At 38.2% G+C, this 7,555-nt stretch overlaps 1 pseudogene; it reads left to right on the forward strand.

The window, feature by feature from the left end:
- The first annotated feature begins 5,461 nt into the window (after positions 1 to 5,461).
- On the forward strand, positions 5,462 to 6,851 carry LOC148019495 (uncharacterized; annotated as a pseudogene).
- Positions 6,852 to 7,555: the final 704 nt, after the last annotated feature.

Genomic DNA, 7,555 nt, shown 5'->3' on the forward strand with positions numbered 1-7,555 from the left:
TCCAGGGGAAGTTGAATCTTAGAATTGGGGATTGCCGCGACCAAGAATCTTTTCTACTCGCACCCATCGGTAATTGTGATATTATCTTAGGTATGCCTTGGCATTACAAGCTTAGACCTCTTCCTGATTTTGTTAAGAAGACCCTTGCATTTCAATTCAAGGGTTGGAACATAGTATGCATTGCTTATGCTAGAGATTGGCATGTGCCAATGGTTAGTCATGTTAGCATTTCTAAAGAAATGAAGAAAGCTATTTTTGTGTACATGATTTTTGTGAGAGAGTCAAAAGAAGCTAATGATTCAAGGTCACTTGATGCCTTTGATGAACACACAATACCAACCAATGCTTCTAAGTCTCAGACTTTTAAAAACCCCCTCTCTTTAATTGATCAAGCTAGACATGATTTTGTTAAACAATATGAAGATTGTTTTAGTGATTCACTCCCAGGAGAGTTACCTCTCCTAAGTGCTCGGAAGATCACACAATTGATCTTATCCTAAGCAGTTCACCACCTAATCAACCGCCTTATCGAGTAAGTGCAAGTCAGCAAGAGGATATTCTAAAACAAGTAAACAAATTGTTGGAAAAGAGTTAGTTCAACCTAGCTCTTCTCCATACTGCTCTCCAGTCTTACTTGTTCAAAGAAGGACGGTTCTTTCCGTATGTGCATAAACTATAGATCTTTGAACAAGATCACAATCAAGAATCGTTTTCCTATCCCAAGGATAGATGATATCTTGGATAAGTTGCAAGGGGCTAGTATATTTAGTCGCATTGATCTCAAGAGCAGTTATCACCAAATACGAATAGCACCTGAAGATGTTCATAAGACAGCTTTTTGTATAACGTTTGGACTATACGAGTTCTTAGTCATGCCATTTGGTTTAACTAATGCACCCGCCACATTCAATCGAATGATGGAGAGAATTTTCAGACCTCACTCAAAGTTCACATGTGTCTTGTTTGATGACATTCTAATATTTTCACGGTCTAAAGAAGCGCATAGAAAACATCTATCTATTGTTTTTCAAGAGCTTTGCAAGCATAGACTACAGGTCAATGCTAAGAAGAGTGAAATTTTCCTTTCGAAAATTCATTACTTGGGCCATATTGTTTCTCACAATCTGGTGAGAATGGATCCTAAGAAGATTCGAGCCATTGTTGAATGGCCTACATCTACTTCTGTACATGAAGTTAATAAATTCTTGGGCCTATGTTCATACTACAGGAGGTTCATATAAGGTTTTGCGTTGTTGCATCTCCTATACATGACCTTACTAAGAAGAGAATGTCTTTTCGCTGGGGATCAAGGCAGTTACAAGCCTTTGAAAGAATTAAGTTTCTTGTGACTCAAGAACAAGTTCTCATAGTTCCATATCTTCAAAAACCTTTTGAAGTTAACTGTGATGCTTCTGGGGATTGCATTGGAGCTGTGCTTAACCAAGAGCATCATGCAATAGCATTTGAGAGCCGACACCTCAAGGACCATGAGCCACATGGTCCAGTATATGAGAAAGAGCTTATGGCAGTGGTACATGCTCTTCAAGTATGGAAACACTATTTACTTGGTGCAAATTTTGTTATTAAAACAGATCACCAAAGTCTAAGATACTTTCTCACTCAAAAGAGGCTCTCAGAGAAACAGATGTGTTGGGCAAATTTCTTATCTATGTTTCATTTTCAAATCCTTCACACATCTGGAACTAAGAATGTGATAGCAGATGCTCTATCATGGTGACCTCGAGTGAATGCAATCACAACTGTTTACCATAACGAGTTCATAGATTTACCCAAAATGTATGCAACTCATTCTGACTTCTCAACCATATGGGATCAGCTTAATAGTCAACCACACCTTACTTGATTCGAGATGGTTACTTATATCATCATCAAGCAATTTGTGTAGCATTACCATTGCGACATAAGGTAATGGATGAAGCACATGCATCTCCAAGCATCATGGCATTCCTAAGTCCATTATAAGTGATCAAGATCCCTGCATAACAAGCCTCTTTTCGCAAGCTCTCTTCGAGAACCTCATGACTTGGTTAAAGTTTTCATCCTCTTATCATCCTCAAACGGATGGGCAGTGTGAAAGTGCTAATTCTACTGTTCTGGACCTTTTGAAATCCTATGTCTCTGATAAGGGAATGGGAAAAGTATTTGCCTTTAGTAGAGTGCATACAATAATATGGTGCACTCTAGTACTGGTAAGGCACCCTTTGAGATCATCTATGGTAGGCCTCATTTACCACCCATTCTTCTTGCGAAGGATAAGATCTTTGTAGAGCAGATGAGTTTGTTAGAGACATTGATACAGGTTTCACTCAAGTAAAAGCTGTTATCCAAAGGACACAAGAGAAGCATAAACACACAGCTTATAAGCATCATCGTAAGTTAGATCTCAAGTTGGGACAATATGTTCTTCTTAAGTTTGAGAAGGCTCGCTTAAAGAAGCAAAAAGGTCAAAAGGGTAAAGTGGTTAAGCTTTCTAATCACTATTATGGCCCTTTCAAGATCACAGATAAGATAAACGATGTGACTTTTTGTTTAGATCTACCAAGTCATTGAAACATTCATAATAGTTTCCATGTAAGTTTGCTACATCCCTATATTGGAGAACCTCCAATTGAACCAATCAAGGAACATTTACTTGACATAGAAGAAACAGAAGAGTTCATTGTGCCTGAAAGAATTTTAAACCATCAGGACAATACTCTAAGGTCAGGTAAGGTATTACAGAAGTATCTGGTTAGGTTTAAGAATTATCCCCCATTGGACGCTCAGTTTATGACTCAGAGAGGACTACAAGACTTTTTAGATCTTCTTAAGGACTATGTATCCCCTCTACAGTTGAGGTCAGCTGTTTAGAAGCCAGAGGGATGTCACTAAAAGATTGTTTACTACGCATTCTCTATTTAATAAATTTATGTCAATAAGTTAATGACTCACTTTTCTTTAAGTGTTGATGATGATCTAGCATGGCCATGAGACCATTTAGAGACTAGTATTCCTAGTGCATCACTTAATGGGGCTATCAAAGCATTGTGATGGGGATATCTAGTATAGGTAGTACAAGTTATGAAGGGAAAAAAAAGTGTATGCCAAGTGTAAGAGTGTACACAAGAACCAAGGAGTTACACATAAATGAAGATGGATTGAGTTCTAAGAAGAGGAAATGCATTAGCATTGTGTATATGTATTTATGTGTGCATCCAGGGACGCTTAGGAACGTTTACTTGTGTGTAATGAGCATTGCATTCATTTGGGGTCATCCTCTCCCTTACAAGTCAAGGTTTTAAGGTCTTTCATTAAGAAAGATGAGAGAGATAATTCTCTCAATAAGAAAGATGAGAGACATGATCCTCTGAAAGTGAGGAGAGAAGTGATTTTCTCTTTCTAAGGTCGAAAATGACACAAGCTTTTGTGTGGAAGTCAATATTAAGGTTTAGGCCCAAGGCAATCTAATGAACTCTCCTTAAGGTGGTTGCATGGACCACAAGTTAAGAGTACAGTTTAAAAATCCTTTTTTTTTAATGGACAAGGTTAATCTATTTTTAAAATATCTCACAATAAAAAGACAATCTCTAAAAATGACCCACCTAAGTTATCAGAAACAACGAGATCTACAACTTTTGTGTTGGATGTTTTTTCATCCGAGCAACACACACTTGAAATTGGTGGTGCAGAATAGGTCCTGGAATAGCCACATCTTGCATGAAGATCAACCTTTCCAATCTTGGCACTCAAGTCTCTCTCCAAAAAGAGAAGCTCTTGAAAGCCTATAAAAGAGGAGGCTCTCCTTGGGTGTGGGAGAGGTAGAAGGAAGCATCACTTTGCATGCATCCAAGAGGAGAAAAGAAGGAGCAAGTGCTTTAGAAGCTCTGTTGAAATCAAGTTCCAAGAGGAGATCCCTACACATATTGTGTAGGAGAGAAGGTGCAAGTGCTGCAGAAGCTCTGTTGAAATCAAGCTCCAAGAGAAGATCCCTACACATATTGTGTTGGAGAGAAGGAGAGACTCAAGAAGGATCAAAATGTGCCAACTTCCAAGTTGTGCAAGTGTTAGTCGATTGTATACCGTGTAAGGAACCGTGATCTTGTTCCCAAGATCTACAAGTAAGAACTAGTTTATGTGTAATGGAGGAGCTTGCTCCTTGTCAATAATATAACGCCACAAGGGGGGGGACTGGCCCATCTTCCAGTCCCTAGTGTGTTGTCAATCTCTCTATCTCTCTACATCTTTCTTTTCTCTCTCGACACCATCATAATATTCACCATATATATTTTAAGTATATAAGAAAGTTGAGTGTGTATCTCGGATCTTATAACAATGGTATCAAAATCTTTAAAGAAAAGAAGTAAATTCATGTGAAGCATCTAGGGTCTTCTTAACTCTTTGCAATTGGTGAAGGAAAACATAAGAGGGGAGTCAAAGCACTTGAAAGTTCTTGGAACTCTTAATTGGGTGGATCATTTCTTATGTTGATATTTGGAAGGGTCTTAAGTTTATTAAAGGTACCCTTTGATTGTGAGTCTATATGGTTGGGTATTGAGGTAAAATGGCCATGCATAACGAGACATATTGAGACCCTAACTTATAGTCAATTTTGACATACACGACCCTCTGTCACCCATCCATCTTGCCTCTAACCTCGAGATTTCTAACATGAAATGGTTTCCCCAATGTAATGGTGTGCGTGCTCATTGAGGGTGCTCACTCATCAGTACACGTGCAATTAAAGGTTATCAAAAACATTACTCTTTTGAATAGTACTCTATGTTGTTACCGTGAGGCATAACCTTTTTATCTCCTAGATACCCATCTTTTTAGGAGCCCATAATATCTCCTAGACACCCATCTTCTCGATGCGCTATACAACAATCAAAATTATAATAAACAGACTCATCTAATGACTTCTACCTTGATACTTGGGTACGAGGTACTTCGGAATGAGTTGATGCATAGCATTGAATCTGGTACCTTGGTGGAAAACATGGAAACCACGAATTTATTGACATTACAGCCCAACATGGAAACCCACAAAGTTCTTAATGTAGGATATATACTTGTTAAGTTACCAACAAATAAATAACTTTTGGATATATACTACTCTCAACAATAAACAAGTTCAAATATATACTTATTAACTTGCCAAGAAACTACATAATTGTTCAACAATAAACAAATTCAAATACGAAACCAACAAATGTCAATGTATACCATCAAGAAGTATCTACAAAAGTGTATATATAAAGTATGCATGTCTAAGTGTAGTAACATCATCCCTCCCCTATACAAAATAGACAAACACACGTCAATGCATATCATTAATAAATCTAGACAAATGTGTGCATACAATATAGGTCATGTCAAATGTAAGCTATTTATTGCACATACCCTCTACTGAGGAAAGCTGATCTATAGGCATCTCTCCCTGCAAAAGTGTTGCCATGTCTCCATGCACATTTGCTTGTCTCCACCAAACAGTAGCGCCTGTATTTTTGGCCACACTAAAGTAAGCATTACTTCCATAATATCAATTAATGCTTATTCTAGTATGAAAAAAAAAGAGAGGCTATTGTATGGTAGAGACAAACAAAAGGAGGATTGCACGCACACACGCACGCGCGCGCGCGCACACACACACACACAGAGTTTGTTCTTCACAGAATAAGCACTATAAGATATCGAAAAACCTATTAGATTTCATTGTTATACTAGTGTTATGGTACTTAACTATAATTGATCCTTCAATAAATGTCTCATATTTTTGTGATTCTTGATAAGTAGATTCAGATAGGTCAGAGGTTACACCGCCACCTCTTATTGTTGATGGCTGGGGTGGACAGAGCTCTAGTGCTGCACATAGACCTACATATGATGAATTTTACTATGAGGAGCATGTGATATGTTGGTGTGATCATTGTCGAGGCACGTATCAGAGGCCATGATGAGAGTGCCATTCACATGATGCAATATGGTATTAATGATCGAGTGCCAGCATCTGAGGAGTGACATGAACCTATGGTACGTGACTGATCTTTCTTACTTTCATTATTAGTTTTTGTAATGAGCATTGACTTCTATATATGATGCGAACTAAGTTTTATATGTAGGCACCCTCGCTTGATGAGGAGGATGACTACAGTATTGGTGGGGCACATGTCCCTCGCACACGGCATTGACAGGCCATTGGTCAATTGTAGTTTGAGGTTTCTCGACGACCTCTTGTCCCTGGTCTCTGGAGGATGAGACAGCCGGAGATCATCCATTGCCTACTCGTTTGCATGCTCTAGTACAAACGTACAATCATAGAGGATAGAAAGGATGGAAAAGGGGATCACTTCCATCAGATGGAGAGGTTTTCAGCTTTTGGGGAAATTGGTACATGATTGCTCCATCCACTATCAATGGAGCAGGACGAGGCCTATTTATTGCACATGATTTACATGTGCCCCCTCATTCAAAGGTCACTCTTATGTCTTTTTGTGGACCTATATATGGGTGGGGACCATGGCATCAACTTGCTCGCTACATTCAAAGCATGAGTACTTATGGGTTGTGTCTCAATGCAGCCTCTCTTTTCTGAGAGAGGCATCACACATGCAGAGGGGCAATTTCTCCATATTGATGGGAGACCTTACTTTCAAGGAAACATAGCAAGTTTGATGAATAGCAACCAAGGAAGAAGCGCAAGAACCAATTGCACATTTGTAGAGATTGAAAATAGTCATGAACTAGGACATATGAGTAGAGATGTACCAAGATACATAGTTGTGAATGCTATTACACCATTGCGTGTGTGCGATGAATTGTTAATTAACTATGGTTGGCAGAGGCCTCCATGAGCACACTTTATAGATGAGGATTAGGAACTCTAGTGTATATAGATTATATATTTTTATGGAACCTTGTACTACAATTTTGGACTTCTGTACTACAATCTTGTAATGTTATAATCTTTTTGGGCAATCTTTGAAAGCTTTGTATATGTACAATAAAATGTGGTTCTAATTATTCTTAAATTTGCAGCTATTGAATTGTGTGTACTTGCATGTGTGTCTCTCTCTCCTTTTATGGTCAAAGCATGTTATTGATGTATGTCTTCTTTGCCTTCAAATATGCAGCATCCTGATCACAACATTGATGATGTCATAAATCAACTTTCATATGGCACATCACATATGTCAGTAGAGTGCATGAGGATCCTACGTAGGACTGATCCTAACATGTATGCAAGACTAAAAGAACAATATTCCAAGGAGTTTGATCCATGCAATGGCATCTTTGACGATGATGATGGCATGATTGATTTTGTTGATGATTGTTATCAAAATGATGGTGTAAGTGATATTCTCGACAATGAGAAATATCTTCGAGAAGAAGCTCTAAAGCGTATCTATACATGAAGCCAATTGGCATGTCTAAGTGCAAGCTTACTTATCCTCAATCTTCAAAATCGATTTGGATGGAGTAATGTATCTATTACGGCTCTATTAGAGTATGTGACACACTTTTTTTTAAGCAAATTCCATTTCATTGTTGTGTGATT

This window comes from Lygodium microphyllum, chromosome 19 (genome assembly GCF_053477565.2).
Source record: "Lygodium microphyllum isolate KBCC chromosome 19, Lygodium_microphyllum_v1.1.10, whole genome shotgun sequence".
Taxonomy (NCBI): Eukaryota; Viridiplantae; Streptophyta; class Polypodiopsida; order Schizaeales; family Lygodiaceae; genus Lygodium; species Lygodium microphyllum.